This window comes from Microcaecilia unicolor, chromosome 2, assembly GCF_901765095.1.
Source record: "Microcaecilia unicolor chromosome 2, aMicUni1.1, whole genome shotgun sequence".
Lineage (NCBI taxonomy): Eukaryota > Metazoa > Chordata > Amphibia > Gymnophiona > Siphonopidae > Microcaecilia > Microcaecilia unicolor.
In genome coordinates this window covers 310,490,843-310,516,083 of record NC_044032.1, presented here as the reverse complement: position 1 = coordinate 310,516,083, position 25,241 = coordinate 310,490,843, and the positions used below count along the sequence as shown (strand labels likewise).

General features: G+C 41.4%; 1 long non-coding RNA gene across 1 annotated transcript; it reads left to right on the top strand.

Moving 5' to 3' along the window:
• Positions 1-311: 311 nt before the first annotated feature.
• On the top strand, positions 312-25,241 carry LOC115462436. The gene is made up of 3 exons (XR_003940847.1): positions 312-353; positions 23,490-23,623; positions 25,128-25,241. It is a non-coding gene; the product is annotated as an uncharacterized LOC115462436 (long non-coding RNA).

Below are 25,241 nucleotides of genomic sequence, written 5' to 3'. Positions count from 1 at the left end.
AGTGCACACTGCACCACCCTACCTACAGCAAACACCACTGTTGCAAAGGCCCTGAAGGAAACAAGACCACTTCCTTATCAAGGCCCTCCCTGATGATGACACACTCCCTAGACCTAGGCAAAAGCACACTGACCCAGAGAGGCCCAACCCACACCAATGCAAAACCGTGAAACACTTGAAGCCAGTACACCCAAAGAGAGTTAGAGCAACTCAGACTACCCACACAGGTGCAGTATAATGAAACAATTAGAGCCATGCTGCTGGAAGCTGCCAGCACAGAGAGACAGAGCCAGCTCAGAAAGGACAGACAAAAGAAACAGAAGCCAGCTAAGAAGCTGACCCCCAGGAAAGAGGTAAGTTTGAGAGGGGTTCAGACCCCAATCATAACAGTAAGCCACATTGAGCCTACAAATAGGTGGGAAAATGTGGGATTCAAATGTAACAAATAAAAAGAAAAAGAAAGGCTGTTTGGATTCCGCAACTGTGTCTTGCTAAAAATTAGGTTTGTTTGTTTGTTTGCTGGTGAGTTTTTTATTTTACTTTTTGCTATATATTTTGTATTATGGTTAATATTGTAATATGATGAACTTTTGGGTAAACTGTAACACTTTGTACACACAGACTGACAGCTCTTGATGACGCCCTTGGGGCGAAACATGAATTTGTGTCGGGCTGGATGATCTCTATTATAACTGGAGTTGTAGAATATCAGTTTGTGCCTATACTGATGTGAGAAATTATGAACTGAAGAGTTTGTGATTGAAGTTCCGTGGGAGAACAGTGATTTTTTCAATTCCAACGAACTACGTGGACGGACTTGTTACCAAACATCTAGTGATTGTAATGGTACAGTTGGATATACTTCCCATGGACTGACTCTTCTGATCAAAAAGGAAATTTCTCTTTTAAAAAAATATGTTTTAAAAATATGTCATAAGGGAAGGGTGGAATGAGTGTTGTGCCTTTCTTGATATTGAGAAAATGTGTTTAATTTAACTTAATAAAATTGTATTTCGTTATATCTAAATATTTTGTAGTTATAGTCTAGAAACTTTCTTTTTTTTTTTTTTGAAATATGGCATATGGAATAGCTGGCTGGAACTCTGCTCAGGTGGGCCTATTGGTTTCTTTGTCTGGTGATATAAAAGAGCCAGAGACTGGGTGCATAGTCGGGTTTATTGAACAATTTTGCTTTGTTATTGACTGCTTGACCGAGGGATGTCTTGGCACTGTACTGACTTGTTACATTCATGACACAATAAAGATATTTCCAAAGAAACTTTCTATTATTGTAGTTCATTTGATTTTTGAGGAAGTATTGATGATAATTAGATTCCTGAGTTTATAATTTTGTAGAAATCCAAAGGACACGTATGAGATAGGGGGTGAGAGACTGATAAGCATGTTTCAGAAGTGAGACCTTGAGGTGATAGTATCTGAGAATCTCAAGGCAGTGAAGCAATGAGACAAGATGTTGGATATAGCTAGAAAGATGCTGGTCTCCATAGAGAGAGGTATAACCAGCAGGAGAAAAGAGGTGTTAGTGACCCTATACAAATCATTGGTTAGTCTTCACTTGGAGTACAGTTTTGGAGGCTGTAAATAACTAAGGACATAAAAAGAATTGGTCCAGAGAAAAGTAACAAAAATGGTATGGGTCTTGCAAAACGGCCAAATTCAGACTTAGACATCATATCGAAAATGAATTCTTTGTCTTTCATGTGAATCAGGACTAAGAAGACAAGTGTTTCATCAGGTGTAAGAAATGAAAGCAGAAGAGTGAGAAGCCTGGAAAGTTAAAACACAGAGAGGACAAGGGGCAAAGAGGATTCTAGGATGCAAGGAATATGTAAACCAGTTCTGATTTTCCAACACCTACTTCAAGATTTTTTTCCCCATATAATGGACTAAAGTAAAGCAGCTGCATATTGAGTCACTCCCATAGAGTGTTGAAAGAGAAGCTGGAAATACTGCCCTAGCAACATGCATTCCCACCTACCTTCTTACCTTCGTTGGGAATGATGGATTGGTTATACAGAAATGCTGATGATTTTATAAGAAGAGAAGGATATGTTTTTAACATATAACATATGAAACAAAGATCTCTTACCTGTATTTTAGCCATTTGACCATGATTTATTACCTGGATCTTCAACGTGTATTATCATGCATGTTCTACTACTACTACTACTACTATTTAGCATTTCTATAGCGCTACAAGGTGTACGCAGCGCTGCACAAACATAGAAGAAAGACAGTCCCTGCTCAAAGAGCTTACAATCTAATAGACAAAAAATAAAGTAAGCAAATCAAATCAATTAATGTGTACAGGAAGGAGGAGAGGAGGCAAGTGGTTACGAGTCAAAAGCAATGTCAAAGAGGTGGGCTTTCAGTCTAGATTTAAAGGTGGCCAAGGATGGGGCAAGACGTAGGGGCTCAGGAAGTTTATTCCAGGCGTAGGGTGCAGTGAGACAGAAGGCGCGAAGTCTGGAGTTGGCAGTAGTGCAGAAGGGAACAGATAAGAAGGATTTATCCATGGAGCGGAGTGCACGGGAAGGGGTGTAGGGAAGGACGAGTGTGGAGAGATACTGGGGAGCAGCAGAGTGAGTACATTTATAGGTTAATAGAAGAAGTTTGAACAGGATACGAAATCGGATAGGGAGCCAGTGAAGCGACTTGAGGAGAGGGGTAGTATGAGTATGAGTTCTAATTTATATTATATACACAGTTGGTGCCCTTTTCTATATGATCAGTTGTTGCTCAGAAAAAATGTAAAACGAGCAAACAAAATGCTCAAAGATACAATCTGAAGATGAAATTTTGGAAATATTTCTGCACTCCAGTACTTCCCATATGATAATAAAATGAGGCACTGACAAAGATATTTACACATTATGGAGAAAATTCTACGAGTGGATGTCTTTATTTAGGCACCAAACTCCTCTTGGCGGAGTCGCCTAGTGGTTAGGATGGTGGACTTTGGTCCCAACAAACTGAGTTCAATTCCCACTTCAGGCACAGGCAGCTCCTTGTGACTCTTGGCAAGTCACTTAACCCTTCATTGTCACATTGAGCCTGCCATGAGCAGGAAAGTGCAGGGTACAAATGTAATAAAAAAATAAAAGCCTACCTATAATGGCATTTGGGTGCCCAGATTCTCTTATAGACTATTAACATAACCTGATATTTTGCACAGAAATAAATTCTATCAGCACTTGGAGATACATGTGCATATATTATATGCATGTTAGTGTCTGGAATGCTATTCTGTGCATAAGTATTATTGGTATCTGTATATACATTTCTGATTCGCTACTGAGAAATAGGGTATATGTTTATAAGGAAATGTGGCATGCTGAATAGGTACATAATTTTTAAAATTGTAATTATACTTTGATAACCTAAATACCTTTGGCCAGATGTTCAAAAACACTTATCTGGATAGTGGCACCCACTATCTGAATAAATGCCCTAACCAGGCCCTATCCATGACTTTTCAGTTGCACCAGTGGTGTATCTAGATTATTTGACTCCCAGTACAGATGATTTTTTAACATTCCCTATCATTGTTTTTGGTAGGTTGCCAAATGGCCACCAGGCTCTTCTAGTCTTTAATTTACTGTTGAGTTGCCAAATATTAGGTACAGCTAATACAGATAATAATACCTACTGTACCTTAATGTAACTAGCCTTGAGCTGCTACTGAGAAAGCTGTGATCTAAATCCAAATCCAAAATCCAGTACCAGACATACTGTGAAATAATGCAAAACACTACAAATGTCATTCAGGACCTACAGAGCAATTCTACCATACCATAACAGTAGTAACCTCTACGACTCACACAAGGGCCTACTTAGGAAAAAGTGTATCATAAAAATTGCAGAGGACACTATAAGATCAATGCACCTATTGGAAAACTAAACAAGCCAGATTAGTACATATTGATCCTGCACAGTCAATGCTAACAGAAAGCCATGTCTCTTTAACACACAGAGAACACAGATAGACCCTCACCCAGTATAGAATAAAACAAAATAACCACAAACTAAAACAGAAATGTTGCCCACTGAGTGAAAAGGTACAAAATTGTGGTATTTGATTTATTTATACCACAAGGTAGAGGAAAATCAACTGCATAACCCTGCAAAATTTCAGCCTCAAGTATGAACTAATTACTTCTTTAAAATAAATAAAAAAGTAATTAAGCCCAGAAATCACATGTCCCACTGTAGGTGCCTTCAGTGTTTAGGCTATACCACATGAAAAACATCAAAGTCCATTCTACTGATCCTATAGTACACAAAACTTTCAAAACTTAAACTCACTCCTCTAAACTTTTATAGCCTTTTTTTCTGTTATTTGGTACCTTTTTGCTCAATAGGTCACATATATAAAGAAAAATTAAATTGAGCCACAGGAAACCAGATTCTGCATACAGTGCAACACCAAAGCAAGTGGAACAGTGATACATGTCCTCCCCCTGTACTGTGCAAACTATAAAGACAGCAGATATAAATTTCAAAAACTGAAATATTCCAATTACATTACAAATTTACAAATATCTATAAAACAAAAAATGTAAAATAAGATGATATTATTTTATTGGACAAAATACAGTCTTTCAATTAGCTTTCAGAGGACAAAACCTGCTTCACGTCAGGACAGAATACTGCTGTTATGGTATCCTGTTCTGACCTGAGGAAGGAGCTTTTGGTTTCCAATAGTCAAAAATATATTGAAATTAGTCCATTTTCTATTTATTAATATTTATTAACTCATTTATCACACTAGTGGTTAGTGCAATGGACTTTGATCCTGGGGAACTGAGTTCAATTCCCACTGCAGCTCCTTGTGACTCTGGGCAAGTCACTTAACCCTCCATTGCCCCTGGTACAAAATAAGTACCTGAATATATGTAAACTGCTTTGAATGTAGTTGCAAAAACCTCAGAAAGGCTGTATATCAAGTCCCATTTCCCTTTCTCCTAAACTAAAAATAAAATTCTTTTTCTACCTTATCTGGCCATTTACATTTTCTAATTGCGTTGGTTCTAGTCTCTGGTTTTTGCTTTCCTTTCTCTTAACTTTCTTGCCAGGATTTTCTGTCCATTTGGCATTTTTCTCTCTCCTTTTCCTTCCAGATTCCTTCAATTTATTTTTCTGCCTCTTTGTCCAGATTTCTTCCATACTATCCAGCTTTCAATTTCCCTCTTTTTACATATCTACCCACAACTTTCCCTCACACGAGTTTTCCTTTTCCACTTCTTTGTATTCCCCAACCTCTCACTAATTCTATCTTCTTTCTCCCCCTAACCATCCAGCACTGCTCTCTTTGTTTCCCCTCCATCTAGCATCTGCCCTTTTTTCTTTGCCCTCTTTCATACAACATTTGCCCTCTTTCTCTTTCCTCTTCTATCCAGCTTCAGACCTTTTTTCCCTTCCCCTTTCCATCCCATGTCTGCCCTCTTTCTCCCCTTCCATCCAGTGTCTGCTCTTTCTCTCTCTCTCACTGCCTCTTCCATCCAGTGTCTTTCCTATCTCTCTCTTCTTTCATACTTCATCGGCCCTCTCTCTCTGTCTGGCTTCCCTCTCCCCTTTTAATCTAGCATTAGCCCTCTCTCTTCATCTGTCCTCTCTCTCTCTCTCCTACTGGTGTAGCTTGGGGGGGGGGGGGGGAACTGTGTATGCACATGCAGAGTGTGAAAAATTGCAGGAAGACCTTAGGAAACAGAAAGATGGGGTATCAAAATGGCAGATTAAATTTAATGTGGCCAAATGCAAAATGATGCACATTGGGAAGAATAATCAGTCAATAGAAATAGAATAGAATAAAACATAGAAAAGAAAATAAGATGATACCTTTTTTATTGGACTAACTTAATACATTTTTTGATTAGCTTTCGAAGGTAGCCATTCTTCGTCAGATCAGAAATAAGCAAATTTTGATAAGTAACAGCATATATAAGTGAAACATCAAAGTATTTCAGTGATGGTCTGAAAGGGTGAGGGAGGGGTGGGCTAGGTGAAAAACAGAGAGGGCTGAGAGGATGGTGGATAGGGAGATATGCATGGTGATTAGAGGGTGACAAAGCAGTGAAATTTCATGGTTTATAATGGGCTAGAAAACCCAGATCTTTGTTAAGTCCTGTCTGGTGGGTGTCAAAATATTTAATCATTTTGGCTTCAAAGGTCTTGCGTTCCTGTATTGTTTTAAAGTTTTCCTTAAGTATTCTCACCATAAAATCATTAGTACAGTGTTCTGGTTTTGTGAAGTGCTGTCCCACAGAGGTAACATCCTGGTTGGCACTGGTATTTTTCATATGATGTCTATGTAAATTAAATATCTTCTTCAGCTTCTGGCTTGTTTCTCCATTTCATCCTTCATCACATTTTTTACACTGATGACATATACTACATTGGAAGATGAGCATGTGAAGGATTCCTTTATGTTGAATATTTTTCCTGTGTGAATGAATGTGGGGTCTTGTGAAATGTTTTGGCATAGTTTGCAGCTGGATATATTGCAAGGATGTGTGCCATTCTCTTCTTTATGGGTCTTTGTTGAGAGTTTACTTCTCACTAGCTTGTGTTTTAAATTGGGTGGCTTTCGGAAGGCCAGCACTGGTGGTGATGGGAATATCTCTCTCAGTAATTCATCCTCCTGGAGTAGTGGCTGCAGATCTCTTATGATTTTTCTTAATTTTTCCAGCTCTTGGTTGTATGTCACTATAAGGGGGGTTCTGTCTGTGGCTTTCTTTTCTTTGTATTGTAGCAGATTTTCCCTGGGTGTTTTGAGGGAGGAGGCAATATTCTTGGAGATTATTTTGGGGTTGTAGCCTTTCTGTTCGAAGGATGTAGTCAGGATTTTGAGGTGCCTATCTCTGTCCCCTGGGTCAGAGCAGATACGGTGGTATCTTGTGGCTTGGCTATGAATAATGGATTTTTTTGTATGTGAAGGGTGGAAGCTGGAGTTGTGGAGGTAGCTGCATTTGTCTGTGGGTTTCCTATATATGGATGTTTATATGTAGCCATTGCTGATTGAAACTGTGGTGTCCAAAAAATTGACTTTTTCTGGGGAGTAGTCAATTTTGAATCTGGTCTGACCCAGTATGGCTATTTTTATGTTATTATTCTTATATAGCTACATATATACAGGCTTTTACACAGAAATAAAGGGATAGGTCAAAAAAGAAATAGAGTAAAGGAAAAGAACTGAAAGGTCTGTTGTGTAATCCAAGGCATAGGTCTGGCGGTATTCTCTGCCAGTGCATAGACTGGAATTTGCTCTGTGTTCTGCAAACCATGAGGTGAGGAAATAGCTTAGCAGAGAGGGCACAGAAAGGAGAGTCTCACAATAGACTGCAGGTGGCGGAAAGAGATAACAGGCCCCAGATTACCCCAAAGCAGGGACTGTAAAGGCACAAGACAGCTGCCTGCTTGTACTGCAGGAGATACAGTAGGTCTTTCATGAGGCTTGGGACAGCACATGGCTGCAGTTTGTGGCTCTCCAGAGGGACGTGCAGGCTTACCCTGAGGCCCAGACCACCACTCTTCATACCCAGCAGGTCCCTTCCCGCTCCCATCTGGCACCCAGGAAGCCAGCAGCCAGACAGCACCACCCTCAGGATCTGCAGAACATGAGGGAAAAGGTAGTTACTTGTTATGTTATATTATTATAATGGATTTATAACCCACCAACTCCCTCAAATAAGGTTCTAAAGCGGAATACAAAAAGGTGCTGTTTTTCAAAATTTACACGAACTATTCAAAACTACATTTAAAAAATTTAGAAAACAAATATGTTTTCACAAATTTAAGAAAGGAAAAACAACATCTTAAAGAAAGAATTTCTATAGGAAGATCATTCAACAAGTGCGCAGCGAGATACATAAAAGAATGAGAGAAAATGTTTTTTTTTCTAACAGATGGAAAGGCCAAAAGCAAATAATTACAACTCATAGTTTCCACGGTAGAACTTAATAGATTATTCAATGGAAATGGTCCTTCTGGGCAATAACCTTGTAAAATCTTAAAAAGCAAGCCAATCACTTTAAAATGAACCCATATTGGAAGCCAATGCAAATTCACTAACAATGGTGTAACATGATCAAATCTTGATTAACGATACATCAATGTTGAATGTTGTAGTAACTGAATGCTATTAATTGTTGCTATTCCCAAAGGGGTCCTTTTACAAAGCTGTGTCAAAAGGGGCCTGTGCTGGTGTCGATGTATGTGGGTAAAAGGCAGGTTTTTACTGCAGTGGGTAAAAGGCAGGGTTTTTTTTGTTTAAAGAAATGTATATGCGGCATGTGAAGCACACCGGTGCTACAAAAATAAATGTATTTTTGTAGCGCTGGAAATGGTGTGTGCTGGGAGTGGGAACTACCGCCAGGCTGCTATGATAGTCCAGCAGTACTTCCCTTTTAGCGAGCAGTAAGCCCATGTTGAGCTTACTGCCGCTTTGCAAAAGGGCACCACAAAGAATATCCATAACCCAACAATGCTAAAATGGACAGCTGAGCAATAGTTCTGAAATGATCTTTCAAAAAATAGGAACGCAACAGTTTTAATTGTTTTAGCTTAAAATAAGATTTCTGGATAGAACTGAAAAATGAACTTGCAGAACTCTTGTTAGTAATATGTAAATTATCTTTAAAACCAAGCATGGTACTGGAAGATTGGAGGGTGGCCAATGTAACACTGATTTTTAAATAAGATTCCATAGGTGACCCGGGAAATTATAGACCGGTGATCCTGGCAAAATTGTAGAGACTATTATAAAGAACAAAATTACAGAGCATATTCAAAAGCATGGATTAATGAGACAAAGCCAACATGGATTTGGAGAAGAGAAATCTTGCCTCACCAATCTACTACATTTCTTTGAAGGGGTGAACAAACATGTGGATAAAGGCGAGCCGATTGATACTGTGTATCTGGATTTTTGGATTTTCAAAAGGCATTAGACAAAGTACCTCACAAAAGACTCCAGAGGAAAGTGGAGAGTCATGGGATAGGAGGTAGTGTTCTATTGTGGATTAAAAATGGGTTAAAAGAAAACAGAGAGTAGAGTTAAATGGAGAAGGGAAGATAATGGGTTTACCTAGGGGTCTGTGCTGGGACTGCTGCTTTTTAACATATTTATAAATGATCTAGAGATGGGAGTAACTAGTGCGGTAATTAAATTTGCTGACGACACAAAGTTATTCAAAGTTGTTAAATCGCAAGAGGATTGTGTAAAGTTACAAGAGGACCTTACGAGACTGGGCATCCAAAAGGCAGATGATGTTTAATGTGAGCAAGTTCAAAGTGATGCATGTGGGAAAGAGGAACCCAAAATATAGCTACGCAATACAAGGTTCCACATTAGGAGTCACCGTCCAGGAAAAGGATCTAGGTGTCATCATTGATGATACATTGAAACCCTCTGCTAAGTGTGCAGTGGCAGCTAAGAAAGTAAATAGAATGTTAGGAATTATCAGGAAAGAAATGGAAAGCACCTCAAATACTATGTGCAATTCTGGTCACTGCATCTCAAAAAAGACATAGCGGAATTAGAAAAGGTGCAGAGAAGGGTGACAAAAATGATAAAGGGGATGGGATGACTTCCCTATGAGGAATGGCTAAAGTGGCTAGGGCTCTTCAGCTTGGTAAGCAATGGCTGAGGGGACATATTATAGAGGTCTATAAAATACTGAGTGGAGTGGAATGGGTAAGACGTGAATTGCTACTAAGTTGTAAATTTAAAACAAATCGGAGAAAATATTTCAACAAGTAATTAAACTCTAGAATTATTTGCCAGAGAATGTGGTAAAAGCAATAAGCTTAGCAGGGTTTAAAAAAGATTTGGATAACTTCCTAAAAGAAAAGTCCATAAGCCATTATTAGGATGGACTTGGGAAAATCAACTGCTTATTCCTAGTGTAAGCAACATAAAATCTGTTTTGCTGCTCTGGAATCTTGCCAGGTACTTGTGACCTGGATTGGCCATATTTGGAAACAGGATACTGGGCTTGATAGACCTCCGACTGTTCCAGTATGGCAACACTATGTTCTTAGTGTCCAAAATGAACTATTTCCAAACTGAAATATCCAAAATATGAATTCAAAGAAAGCAGGCACAAAAATGTCTGTCTGGTGTCATTTGTACAAAAATGACCACACAGACATATCTGCAGATGGGCAGCCTAGTGGTCAGTGCAGTGGACTTTAAATAATGTAACCCAGGTACAAATGCCACCTTCATTTCTTTATATGTTATTGTGAGCCCTCCAGGAATATATAAAAACCTACTGTACCTAAGGTTACACTACTACAATAGCTATCACACTTGCAGGTGTCTTATAAATTCAGGTACAGTAGATATTTCTATGTGTCAGGAGGGCTCATATATTTGTACAGAAATAAAAAAGTTAAAGTAGGAGTTACACTTGAGTCCCATTGCTCAAAGTCCACTGCACTGACCACTAGGCTACTCCTTACACTTGCTCTATTAGGAATGACCATACTACCTGAAGCAGTCATAGAGCCTAGTATTCACTGTCACTTTCACTTTTAGGGGAGTGAGCAGTAACCAGTGGGAGAAAGACTAAGGAGGCTAGGGCTTTTCAGCTTCGAGAAGAGACGGCTGAGGGGAGACATGGTAGAGGTATACAAAATAATGAGTGGAGTGGAGCAGGTGGATGTAAAGCGTCTGTTCACGCTTTCCAAAAATACTAGGACTAGGGGGCATGCAATGAAACTACAGTGTAGTAAATTTAAAACAAATCGGAGAAAATGTTTCTTCACCCAACGCATAATTAAATTCGTTGCCGGAGAGCGTGGTGAAGGAGGTTAGCTTAGCAGAGTTTAAAAAGGGGTTAGACGGTTTCCTAAAGGACAAGTCCATAAACCACTACTAAATGGACTTGGGAAAAATCTACAATTCCAGGAATAACATGTATAGAATGTTTGTACGTTTGGGAAGCTTGCCAGGTGCCCTTGGCCTGGATTGGCCGCTTTTGTGGACAGGATGCTGGGCTTGATGGACCCTTAGTCTTTTCCCAGTGTGGCATTACTTATGTACTTATGTACTTATGAGATGAAGGAGGGGTCATTCCTTCATCCCTTCAGTGATAATCTGCTCAGTGAGGGAATCTTTTTGTACTCTGGATTGAAACTAATCTAGATAAAAACATCATCTAATCCTGCCCAAAACTTGCCTCCAACATGTCCCCTTGCTATTTGGGTCTATTGCAGTGGAAACATCCAAATTCTGCTTTTTGAAAATCATGATTTGGACATTTTCGGCAGATGGACATTTTTTGGCCTTTGAGACATCCATCTGCTTTGAAAATAAGTGCCATAGAGGGGGATAATCAAACAGGGGCGGCCATCTCTAAGGACAACCCTGTAAAGGGGCAGGGCAACCCGTATCATCAAAACAAGATGGACGTCCATCTTTTGTTTCGATAATACGGTTGGGGACGCCCAAATCATGAAATTTAGGTCGACCTTAGAGATGGTCATCCCCAGTTTTCGGCGATAATGGAAACTGAGGATGCCTATCTCAGAAACAACCAAATCCAAACCATTTGGTCATGGGAGGAGCCAGCATTCGTAGTGCACTGGTCCCACTAACTGAATGTAAAAAGGCCTTTCCTTACTGATCCGGAAAGGAAAGGGCATGCTGTTAGCTCATTTGCACATGATTTCCTTCCTAAGGAGGGGAAGTGACAGCAGTTGAGGACATCCAAAATGTGGATGTTTTTGTGAGAAAGACATCCATGCCTTGTGCTATGCCTCTGATACCCTCTTTATTTAGATTTTGGATCACAAGTAGCAGCAGTGGAATTTGAACTGGCCACCTCTAGATTGCAAGACCAGTGCTTGAACCACTAGGCCACTCTGCCATTCCTCCACTCTACACACACATACCTCCCCCCCCCCCCCCACAGGGATGGCCAAATTTCAAGAGAGTGGAGTGGAGGGGTATGGAGGAGTAGCAGTAGAGTGGCCTAGTGATTAGAGCACTGGTCTTGCAAGCCAGAGGCAGCTGGTTCAAATCCCACTACTGCTACCTGTGATCCAAAATCCAAATAAATTAAAAAAAAAGGGTGTTAGAAGCATCACAAGAGCAGAGGCATAGCAAAGGACATACTCTAAAAGACAAAAGTTTTTGAACTTGTTTTTTTTCAGGGTGGGAGGTGGTTAGTGACCATTGGGGAAGTCAGGGGAGGTCATCCCCGATTCCCTCCGGTGGTCATCTGGTCAGTTCAGGTACCTTTTTGATGCTTGGCCGTGAAAAAAAATGGACCAAGTAAAGTCGGCCAAATGCTTGTCAGGGACGCCCTTCTTTTTTCCATTATTGGCCGAGGCCCATCTGTTAACCACACCCCCATCCCGCCTTCAGTACACTGCCAACACACCCCCTTGAACTTTGGTCGTCCCCGCAACAGAAAGCAGTTGAGGACGCCTAAAATCGGCTTTCGATTATGCCGATTTGGGTCAGAAGATGGGCGCCCTTCTCCTTCCAAAATAAGCAGGATAGAGTTCCAACTAAGGGAATTATTCAGATAAAGGGTGCCTATGTTTGGATAACTCTTTTTGAACATTGGGCACACGTTCAGGACATGGAAGAGGAGGAGAATCAGGGTATGAGTGCAGGTGAATATTAGGCTGATGGTTTTTAAATTCTTGCAAAACCATAAAAGTATACATATTTTATTATATTTCTTTTTATATTATTGTTGATCGTTACCATCTGTGATATATGCATGAATCATATTCTGCTTTGCATCCTCTGTTTTGTTTTTGTTTGTTTTCTCTCTTTCTCTCTCTCTCTTTTTCTCTATTTCTGTACTCACAATGATAATTTAAATCCTATATTGTATTGTAATGCAATTGTTGTTACCAATTCCTTTTCTTGTAACAAAATCAATAAAAATACTAAGACTTAAAAAAAAGTTTTTTTCTCCTACATTATGTCTGCTGGATATTTACTCTATAAAGATGAGGAAATAAGACTCTTTGGGTAGAACACAACTGACAATCACAGTGGTACTATTCCAGTTTATTTTTCATATAAGATGGACTATACCTTTACACAGATTGGAAAAACAAGCTCAAGAGGGCTGAAATTGGTCTGAAAAACCAATTGAGAGCCAGTGTAGTTGATCTTTCTCTAAGATGTTTTTAGCAGCCAGAGATCTTTTGTTGCTCTCCCACAGACCCTCTGTCGAGTCTCTAAACTTGGAGAGTTCCAAGCTAAGGACTGTACATAAGTACATAAGTAATGCCATACTAGGAAAAGACCAAAGGCCCATCAAGCCCAGCATCCTGCCCCAACAGTGGCCAATCCAGGTCAAGGGCACCTGGCAGCTTCCCAAACGTACAAACATTCTATACATGTTATTCCCAAAATTGTGGATTTTTCCAAGTCCATTTAGTAGCGATCTATGGACTTCTCCTTTAGGAAACCGTCCAAACCCTTTTTAAACTCTGCCAAGCTAACCGCCTTCATCAAGCTCTCCGGCAATGAATTCCAGAGTTTAATTACGCGTTGGGTGAAGAAAAGTTTTCTCCTAATTGTTTTAAATGTACTACACTGTAGTTTCATCGCATGCCCCCTAGTCCTACTATTTTTGGAAAGCGTGAACAGACGCTTCACATCCACCTGTTCCACTCCACTCATTATTTTATATACCTCTATCATGTCTCCCCTCAGCCGTCTCTTCTCCAAGCTGAAAAGCCCTAGCCTCCGTAATGTTTTTTCATAGGGAAGTCGTCCCATCCCCGCTATCATTTTCGTCACCCTTCGCTGCACCTTTTCCAATTCCACTATATCTTTCTTGAGATGCAGTGACCAGAATTGGACACAATACTCAAGGTGCGGTCACACCATGGAACGATACAATGCCATTATATCATTCGTCCCACAACTAAGCTGAGGAGAGAAGTGTAACAACCCAGCTGATTGTTACATGTCCCTCCTCAGTGATAATCCAACAGCCATTCTCTTAAGTCTTCCTCCATTAGGTGTTAATTTTCCTTCTTTCACGGTAATTGTTTTCCATACATGGCTTTTTATATTTTTTGGACCTCTTTCAACTTATACCCCAGTTGTATGGGGCCATAGGCTCCTTATCTCTCAGATGCCCCTCCACCTGGGTCTGCTAGATATCTGCCTGCCTGCAAGGTAAATTTAGTTAATGTTTGTTGTATTTGAAATACTCTTTTATGATCTGAATCCAACAGCAAAAGCATAGATATTCTGAGGGTAATTTTGTAAAGGGACACCTAACTTTAGGAGCCTGGGTATGTGTGTGTGTGGGGGGGGGGGGGGGGGGGGGGGGGGGGCTATATGGAGCCTTTGTAGCAAGGGAAGAGGCCTGCTTACTTTCTTTTATAGAATACATGCATAACCCAAGTATGTACACTAATATGTGTTTGAGCACAAGCACTTACGCCAGCCATAGAGCTGGTGCAAATGCTCTTGTCTACGTGCATATAACTTATACTAGCCAATATTCAAAACGATTTAACCAGCTAGGAATGGCTCATGGCTAGTTAAATAGTGTTTTAATACCTAATCACTGATATTCAGTAGGAGATAACTGGTTATCTCCCACTGAACATTCGCAGTTAGCAGATAACCAACTATATCATGCAACATAGCCAGTTAGGCACTGACATTCAGTGCCAAACTGGCTATGTTAAGCAGTTAAAATAGGCTGCATAAATAGCAGACCTATATTTAACCACTAAGCGCTTAACCAGTTAGTACTGAATATTGTATTAACAAGTTAAGGGGTCCTTTTACTAAGCCACATAAGCGTCTAAGCGCACCCAACGTGCGCCAAAATGGAGTTACCGCGCGACTACCACGTGGCTCTTGTGGTGATTTCATTTTTGGTGTGCGTCAGATACGTGCGTCTGAAAAATATTTTTTATTTTCAGACGTGCGCCAAGTGGCATTTGACGCGTGTGGGTCATTACCGCCCGGATTCTTTACCGCTAGGGCAATGGCTGGTGGTAAGGTCTCAGATCCAAAATGGACGCACGGCAATTTTGATTTTGCCACATGTCCATTTTCAGCAAAAAAGAGGCCTTTTTTACAGGCGCACTGAAAGATGGATCAGCGTGTGCCCAAAACCCGCGCCTACACTACCACAAGCCATTTTTCAGTTCGCCTTTGTAAAAGGACCCCTAAGTTTCCATGGTCACAAACTGGATATTCAATGCCGGTCCCTGGATATTGCCCAGCATTGACTATCCAGAATGACCACCAGCGTCAGGCAGTCACCACGCAGCCTGACACCAGATGAATATCAGTAGGAGGGGGGGGGGGTGGAGGGGGATAGTATTCTAGTCTACATGATATCTGCCATGCACTCTTCTACTTCCCCTGCTGATACATTGCATACTCTACTTATGAAGCATTTTTTGTCTCATTTCTTTCCTTACTATTTTTCTATAATTACTTGTACCCTCTGGGATGGAGTAGTGCCTTATGAGTGTAATACTGTTTCAGTTTTGTTTCAATTGAGGGAATCTCTACCATCCAATCTCTACTTTATTTTTCCTCTCTAAGGTCACTGAAAAGACAATTGTTTCTCAATTTGTGTATGTTCCATAATTCAATTAGTGTACTCCATCGACTTCCGGGCTGGCTATAGTACTGAAACTAGTCTTTTGGCTCCGATTGATTACATTAGGTTTTGATAAATAGAAAGCTGTTCTACTATCGGAGACCTTTGCTATGATAAAACATTCTTTTCTTCTTCATAGGCTTCTAGAATTCCACATTCCAGGAACCGTTTTATTTGTTTTAAATTCTATTTGGCTAATAGACTATTTCAGGTCCAATAGTCAAACTCTGTTTTTGCTTCCCTACTATTCCACTGTAGTAACCCTTAGGCATCTGTTCTTGACAAATTTTTTCTTAATATTTTTCTGCTCCTCTTGCATTCCTTATTCAGTCATTTTGGTCTTTATATATATATATGTGTGTGTGTGTGTTGCTGAAATCCACCTCTTTCTTCAGGTTGATCCACACTCTTGTTCTTTAATCCCTGACCTTTCCTCTAAACTAGCCCAATATCCTGCTTCTAACAGTGGCCAATCCAGATCACAAGTATCTGGAAGAATCCCAAATAGCAAGATTCCATTCAGTGGCGTAGCAAGGGCGGGGCGGTGGGGGCAGTCCATCCCGGGTGTCAGTGGGTGGGGGGGGGTGCTCCGCTCCCACAGCTCCCACCCTGTCCTGCCTTTAAAAATATATTTGTCAAGCGCCGGAGTGGCAGGCAGCGCCTCGCGTCTACCCTGCTAGTAAAAATCTCCTCGACGTCGTCGGGCCTTCTCGAGGGTGGGCGGGACTCAGTGTGGGAAGGCCCAACTACGTTGAGGAGATTTTTACTAGCAGGGCAGACGCGAGGCGCTGCCTGCCACTCCGGCGCTTCGCAAATTTTTTTTAAAGGCAGTGAGGGTGCTGGCAGGAGAACGGAGCTGGTAGGTGGGTTGGGTTGGGTCGGGCGGGGACTCAGATGGGAGAAGGGTTGGGGTGGGGGTTCTCAGATGGGGGAAGGGGTGGGGAGGGGAGGGGGTTCTTGGATGGGAGAAGGGGACTGGGGTTGGGGACTGGGGTTGGGGAGGGGAGAGGGTTCTTGGATGGGACGGGTGGGGTGGGGAGGGTACTGGGGTTCTCGGATGGGAGGAGGGGACGGGTGGGGTGGGGTGGGGAGGGGACTGGGGTTCTTGGATGGGAGAAGGGGACTGGGGTGGGGATGGGGTTCTCGGATGGGAGAAGGGGACTGGGGTAGGGAGGGGGTTCTCGGATGGGAGAAGGGGACTGGGGTAGGGAGGGGGTTCTCAGAGGGGATGGGAGGGGGTTCTCGGATGGGAGAAGAGGACTGGGGTGGGGAGGGGGTTCTTGGATGGGAGAAGGGGTGGGGAGGGGGTTCTCGGATGGTTGAAGGGGACTGGGGAGGGGAGGAGGTTCTTGGATGGGAGAAAGGGACTAGGGTGGGGAGGGGAGGGGAGGGGGTTCTCAAATGGGAGGAGGGGAGGGGGCTCTCAGATGGGAGAAGGGGGCTAGAACTGGGGTCTGAGAAGGGGCCATATGGGAAAATGGGGGCCATACCTGGGGCTGGTGGGAAAATGGGGCATGCGTGGGTCAAGTGGGAGAATGGTTCTGGGGCTGAAAAGGGGGGCCCTAATATTAGGCATGTGGATGAAGGGGGCTGGAACTGGGGGCTGAAAAGGAGGGTAGGTGGGATAAGAGGGCTAGTACTGGGACTAGAGGCTGAAAAGGGGCAGGGGCTGAAACTGTGGGGACTGGGGGGCTGAAAAGGAGACAGGGAGAAGTGGCTGGGGCTGAAGCTTGGAACTGGTGAGAGAAAAAGGCTGGGGTTGAAACTGGGGGCTGAAAAGGGGGCAGGGAGAAGTGGCTGGGGGCTGAAGCTCAGGTCTGATGGGAGAAAAGGGCTGGGGCTGAAACAGGGGACTGGTGGGATAGTGTGGCTGGAACTGGGGGCTAAAAAAAGGGGCAGAGAGAGGGGCAGATCCTGGATGGAAGGGGGAGCGAGAGGGAGGGCAGACCCTGGATGGATGGGAGAGGGAGGGCAAATGGTGGATTGAAGGGGCAGAGAGAAAGGGCAGACAGTGGATGGAAGGGATAGAAAGGGCAGGCAGTGAATGGAAGGTGGAGAGAGAGAGGGCAGACAGGGGCAGATGGTGGATGGAAGGGGCAGAGATAGAGGGCAGATGTGGATGGAAGGAGCAGGGAGACAGGGCAGACATTGGATGGAGGGTACAGCAGAGAGGGCATACACTGGATGGCAGAGAGAGACCGAAGACAGATGCTGGATGGAAGGAAGACAGTGAAAATAAGATGAGGAAAGCAGAAACCAGAGACAACAAACTGTAAATAAAATATATATTTTATTTTTTTGCTTTAGGATAAAGTAGTATTGTAGCTGTGTTAATAAATTTGAATACATTTTGGCTAACTTTCGGAGAACAAAACCCCCTTCCTCAGGTCAAGATAGGATACTGTAACAGTACTATACTGTATTGACCTGAGGAAGGATGTTTTGGCCTCTGAAAGCTAAAAGTATTAGTCCAATAAAATGGTATTATTTTATTTTCTATATTTGTTTTATTTCTATTTGTTGATTTGTAAAGTGGTGATTGGTATTTGTTAGTTTTTTTTCAAATTTACATCTGCTGTCTTTATATTTTGCACAGTACTAAGGGACATTTTCTGTTTCTGTGGTGTTGCATTGTATACAGAGTCTGGCATCTTGGGGGTTCAGTTTAATTTTTGTCTAAATAGAAAGTTTAAATATTACTACTTATTCTATAGTGGATTAGGGTGTATCTGTGTTTGTGAAAAAGACATGGCTTTCAATTGGCATTGACTGTGCAGGATCGACTATCTGTACTATTCTGTCTGGTTTCATTTTACAATAGGTGAATTGATGTTCTAGTGCTCACTGTAGTGTTTTAAGATGCTTTCCTTTTCCTTGTGTGATTCGTAGAAATGACTGCTTATGGTATGGTAGAATTGCTCTATAGGTCCTGAGTGTTTTGAATTCTCGGCATGCCTAATACTGGATTTTGGAGGGGGGTGTTAAAAAATGACCGGCCCCGGGTGTCAACTACCCTAGCTACACCACTGATTCCATTGTACTTATACCCAGGGATAAGCAGTGACTTTCCCCAAATCTTTGTTAAACCCAGTTAAGCTAACTGCTTTTACCATATCCCCTGGCAATAAATTCCAGAGCTTAACTAAGGTTTTGAGTGAAAAAAATATTTTCTCCTATTTGTTTAAAAAGTATTAGTATAACACCCACTTATAGTGCTATTTACCACTCAGCACCAGTTTTTATTGTGAACCTACTTGCCCCATAAACCCATGCATAAGCACAGTTCCTTGTTATGTATCTTACTAGCTGTCCCACCTCTTTCTAAAGCAAGGTAGGAATTGACCCAATACTCTGATTTATATGACTACATCCCTCTGGAATGCTCTTCCTCTCTAAGGATTGAACCTTCATGTTTGTGTTTTAAAGCAGGCCTAAAGACCTGGATCTTTTGCATAGTGTTTGAGGAAACAGAATAATCAGAGGTCTCTGAAATGCTTTAACCCAAAATTGAAGGGCAGTGGCAATGGCTCACTAATCCTGTTTGTCTGTCTTATTCCATTCTTACTGACGTTTGCTTCAGCCTCTGACCTTTACACTCCCTATTATTTCTTCTCTTTGATGTGATCTTACCTTCTTTTTCTCTCAATCATTGTATAATTAAAAATTCATGTGATATTTGTAAATTCATTATAAACTGCCTTGATACAGACATGCAGGTAGTGTATCAAATAAATGAAACTAAACTACATCTACTACTACTACTTAACATTTCTAAAGCGCTACTAGGGTTACACAGCGCTGTACAATTTAGGGTTATGCAGCGCTGTATTACTACAGATGCCTGTTAGATCTGACCCACTGCTTTCTACTCTTCCCATGTTCTGACCAGTCCTGTTTAAGCCACTATTGAGCTTATTTTCGAAAGAGATTGCCGGCCATCTTCCGACACAAATCGGGAGATGGCCGGCAATCTCCTGGTCCTGGCCAAATCGGTATAATCGAAAGCCGATTTTAGCCGGCCCCAACTGCTTTTCATCATGGAGCTGGCCAACCTTCAAGGGAAGGTATAGTAGGCGGAACGGGGCGAGGTGGGGGCGGGACAGGGGCATGGTTACGAGATAGCCAGCTTCACCCCATAATGGAAAAAAGATGGCTGGCTCAGACGAGCATTTCACCAGCTGCACTTGGTCCATTTACTTTTAGGTCCTAGTCACAAAAAAGTGCCCCAATTGACCAGATGACCACCGGAGGGATACGGGGATGACCTTACCTTACTCCCCCAGTGGTCACCAACCCCCTCCCACCAAGTTTTTTGCCAGCCTTTATGCCAGCCTGAAATGTCATACCCAGCTCCCTGACAGCAGTATGCAGGTCCCTGGAGCAGTATTTAGTGGGTGCAGTGCACTTCAGGCAGGTGGACCTAGGCCCATCTCCCCCCCCCTACCTGCTCCACTTGTGGTGGTTAATGTTGAGCCCTCCAAAAAACCCCAAAACCCACTATACCCACATGTAGGTGCCCCCCTTCACCCCTTAGGGCTATGGTAATAGTGTAGAGTTGTGGGGAGTGGGGTTTGAGGGGGATTTGGGGGGCTCAGTACCCAAGGTAAGGGAGCTATGCACCTGGGAGCTATTTTTTTTAATTTCTAGAAGTGCCCCCTAGGGTACCTAGTTGGTGTCCTGGCATGTGAGGGGGGGCCAGTGCACTACAAATGCTGGCTCCTCCCACTACCAAATGCCTTGCATTTCGCTGGGTTTGAGATGGCCGGGCCTGGTTTCCATTATGGCAGAAAAACGAAGCCGGCCATCTCCTCTAAACCTGGCGATCGATTTAGCTGGCCTCAACTGTATTTCGAAAATACGGTTGGCTCCGCCCCCTTGTGGAGCCGGCCCCTAAGATGGCCAGCCATCTATTTGGCCAGCGCCGTTCGATTATGCCCCTCTATATACTTTACGGTGACACAATGATCGTAATCTGTGCCATAAAGAGATTTTCAAGTTGCATGGGACTGATGATGTCAACTGTGATGTCCCATGACAGATTTTTAAAATCAGATTAAAAGCACCCACAAATAAGTCAATAAATAATAAACCCAGCTGTGCTTAATTAGGAGCAGTGCAGTAATGACTTCTATGTGGGACCTCTACCATCAGGTGCAAGCCAAGGCCAAGGAATGACACTACCTACAGTCTCTGGGCATAGACTACCACATAGTTAGCTACTCTGTGATAAGTGAGAAATCTGTGAAGAAAGACAGCCATGTAGACTGAAGCAGTGCAGAAGAGCAGAATTCAGTGAGAAATAAAAGAGGCGGGCAAGAGCAGAAACAGAAATTATTTTCAGAAAAGTACTTTGCCTCCTTCTAAAACCCCTTGTGTATAATTTCTTTCCAACACTCTGTAGGACTGGACAGAATGATAATGGTCAACAAACATGTAGGTGATATCTCTATTTCAAATAAAAATACTTCTGTGACTAGCTTTCAGGAACTGTAACATAAGGAGAATGATGCCAAACGTCCAATAAAAATAATACAATTCTACATAAGTAGAGGGGAAAAGTTCATGCCAAGGATGCAACATCCTGGAAATGTCAAAAACAAAAGTTTCACAAGGATATTTGCTGTAGTACTTAAAACATATTAGTATTGTGCTGTTACATTTTAATACTATACATTATATTCAATTTGCAGGTGTACTGTTACCGTTACATTAAAAGTTATTATTTTGATTTACATATACTGTTTAGTCACTATTCAAAGTGATTCTACTCAAATCAAAATCTGCTTTTCTATTTGTAAGATTGCATTGAAGCTTTTGCACATGTACTGGTGACCACTGCCCTCTACTGGCTATGATTTTGGTTTTACTCATGCTGTGATCCTCTGACACAGTAAATATTGTTAGACTTTAGATTTTAGAGTTGACTGTGACCTGGATCAGATGTCCTTTCAGATAAGGTATGGAAGTTTGCTCACTTTTCTATGACAGATCACACTTTGATTGAAAAAAGTTGCTACATGTCTTACTTTTAGTTGAAAAGCCTTTGCTCAGACCTCTGCATGTACTCTTCCTGCTGTAAAACTAAATTATGCTATAATAGCAGTCAGGTAGGGGAGTTGTGGAATTGTTAAGCATCCACTATAGCCACTTAGACAGTGAGGGAATGTGCAAACACTATAGTAAATATCAAAGCAAAATCAATTCCCACAACATAATAATGAGAAACAATAATGTATTGCTACATTAAGATAGAATCTGTATTTTGATAATCTGCAAAATTCAAATAATGCAAGTAATAGCTAACAAGCTTAACTGATGAGCCACAAAAAAACAGCAGGAGTATGCTGTTAGACATCTGAGATTGCATGACCCTGAAGCAGCATAGCGAAATGCTGGCCATCGTTGGTCATTAGTTTGATATCTTGTCTACTAAAGCATGAAGTATGAAGATGGCTCAGTGCTGGGTTGCGCCCCATCCTGAATATTGAAAGATAAGTGCATGCGTTAAGCTTGTTAGCTATTACTTGCACTCTTTGATACTGGACTTTGAATTTAGCGGATTATCAAAATACAGATTAATGAAATTATAGAGATGGTTAATCAGGAAGGTTTTTAATGCCTATGATGAAAAGTTCCAGTTCTGAAGGTTCAGTTTGAGCTGGAACTCTTTGAGGCTTTCCTTCCTTTACTTTTTCATCTTTTATTTATTTTATTTCATTTATGACATTTATATGCCACATTAGCCCAAGTAGAGCTCAGGTTCAATGTGGCTTACATAACAATTTGAAAAACATGAACATGTTCAAAATTCATTAACAGAAAGTAAAATACATCGTATAATGTTAGACCAGTAAAACGAGTTAGGAACAGATGTAATTAAATACTTAGGGCCAGGGCCGCCGAGAGGGGGGGACAGGGGAGACAAAAGTCCCCGACCCGCCCTCCCTCCGTCGCTCCCAGCACTAACCTTAAATGCCTCCTTTCAGCACGTTCGCAGCAAGCAGCAGCAGGACAGGCCACTCCTTCCTTCCGTGTCCCGCCCTCACCTGACGTAACGTCCGCGAGGGCGGGGCACGGAAGGAAGGAGAGGTCTGCCCTGCTGCTTGCTGCAAACGTGCTGAAAGGAGGCGTTTAAGGTTAGTGCAGGGCCTGGCCCGGTAGCGGTTGGAGGGGGGCCCGGCGACGACGACGATGACCTCAGGTGGTGGTGGGGGGCCCGGGGGGCCGGGAGCGGCCTTGTCCCGGGCCCGGCTCTGGCTCTTGGCGGCCCTGCTTAGGGCCCTGTTTACTAAGGTGTGCTAGCTTTTCTCGCGCATGCTAACATTAGAGACACCCATATATTCCTATGGGTGTCTCAAGCATTAGTGCAGGCTAATTTTTAGTGCATGCTAAAAATGTTAGCATGCCTATAGCCAGGCTTAGTAAACAAGGCCTTAGGGCTCCTTTTACTAATAGGTGGTAAGCCCAATATGGTAGTCTCAAGGTCAAGTTTACTATACATTCCTTCATTGCAGGTGGCAAAGAGACATTTGCTCATAGTCAAATAATTTCTGTGATAGGTCCTATAACATGGAATTCCCATCTAGATAATTTATGAATGAAAAAGGATTTTAAACAATTGAAAAAAAAGCCAATTCTCTTTCTTCAAGTAAAAGCAGCTTGAATATGCAGTGAGTGATTTTATTCATTGTTGTGAACTGTTACTGATTTTTAAGGTTTGTCTGTTATTGATATTTATTGTCCATGTTTTTTAAGACTATCTAGATTGGTGATATACAAAAAATTTAAATAAATAAATTGGAGTTTACATTTATATTTTTATTCATTTTGTTATTTATATCTGCTGTTTATTTGTAGTTCACTGTTTGTTGAGAGAGAAGAAATGAAAAGAGACTCTGAAAAAGAACTTAGGAGAAGACTGACACAAGGAAAATAGAAAAGAGAGACTGAGATCAATCCAGTTGAAGAAATAAAATGCCAAGAGAATAAAGGTAGAAAAGAAAAAGTATTTAACATTTTTATAGATTGGATTATGACAGTCTTAGGAAATACCTCCTTCAGCATTCTAGACATTCAAACACAATTAATTATATATGTGTTACTATGGACCTCAGACACAATGCATGGAGCTAAACTTTCACCATCATGTCTGACATGCCACCTCTTCATTGGTCCTCTTTAAAGTAACTCTTTCTATACTCTTAACTTGTCACATAAACTTATATGTAGTAAAAAAATACGCATTTGAGTTTTGATGGCTAAGGGTTCTTCTCATCCGACACGGCACGTGTTTTGCTTAAATAAGTTTTTTCAAGGATTACCCACTACAGAAAAAAAAAATATATGATGGTTTACTGTTGTGTTTGCAACACTTAAACCCAACAGTTTAATTAGTTGATAAAATTCTCTTTAACATATCCGACATATCTTGCCAATATAGAAATTTAAGCAATGGTGGCAGCGTCTCCCCAGCATTAATTTTTATTATCAGCTGATACCTAAGACAGCCAATCACAAGCCTGGATTCAAACTACTGTTATCTACTCTGTTTCTGCATTGGGCCCAGCTGGGTTCACAGTGTTTAAGGAAAATATCCAGTGCTGCTCTTTATAATTTAAAATCTTGTCATAATTACCATTCTCCCACCCTTCTATCACTTGAGATCATGGATAGAATGGCCTTTTTCAATGTTCCCACGGCAGGAAATGATATAACTGATGTAATAACAGCATAATAATAGGGAAGACCTCGAAACAATCAAAATCCCCTGAAATGACTGGGAACAAAAATATACATAGCAGTTACCAGTTAGCAGAGTCAATTCCTGATGGAGGTTCCGTCATTTCTCACTAGTAGTTTACGGCTCCTGAAGATGCCATAAGGCGAAACACAGAACTGTGTCGCACTGTTTATAAATGGACTGAGCTGCTTTTTAATTGATGTTGAACTGCATTCAGCTGTTTTGAACATCATGAAGCCTTGTGAGGCTTTATTTTGAGAGGAAATGTTCATTGCATATTTCAGCACAAGTTGGGATCATCTGGAAGTCTTTTGGACTGCTTCTTTATGGATTTGATCTTTGGATTGCTTTTTTTCTTCTTCCATATAGAAGATACAGAATCAAGGGAATTGACTTACTATATATTACTGAAGTTAAAATGTATTTCTTTTTCAAAGAGACATTCTGCGTTGGTAGATATATATATATATATATATATATATATATATATATTCTTGTGTATTGTGGGAGTATATTTGGGATATGATTGATATAAAAACCATTTTTGCGATTTAATAGTTGGTCCATGGGATTGAGGGGTATTTATGGTTGAATAAAATGATGTATGTAATGTTTAATAGTAGTCACATATTTTGTTTATATTATTAAGGAGAACTATGTAGAATTTGTTGTTCCCATTTATTTTCTTTGGACCTAAATTTAAGTGTCATCTCATACAACTGCCTTTTATGTGTTTTCATGTTTGTGTTTGACAGGCGAATGTGGGACTGGCAAATGCCCTGTTCCTCCTGCCAGAGGAGTCTGTTGATGGATACCTGGGCTAAATGGGTCAGCTGTAGAAGAACCTGTTTAGAGTCCAAGCCAGAGGA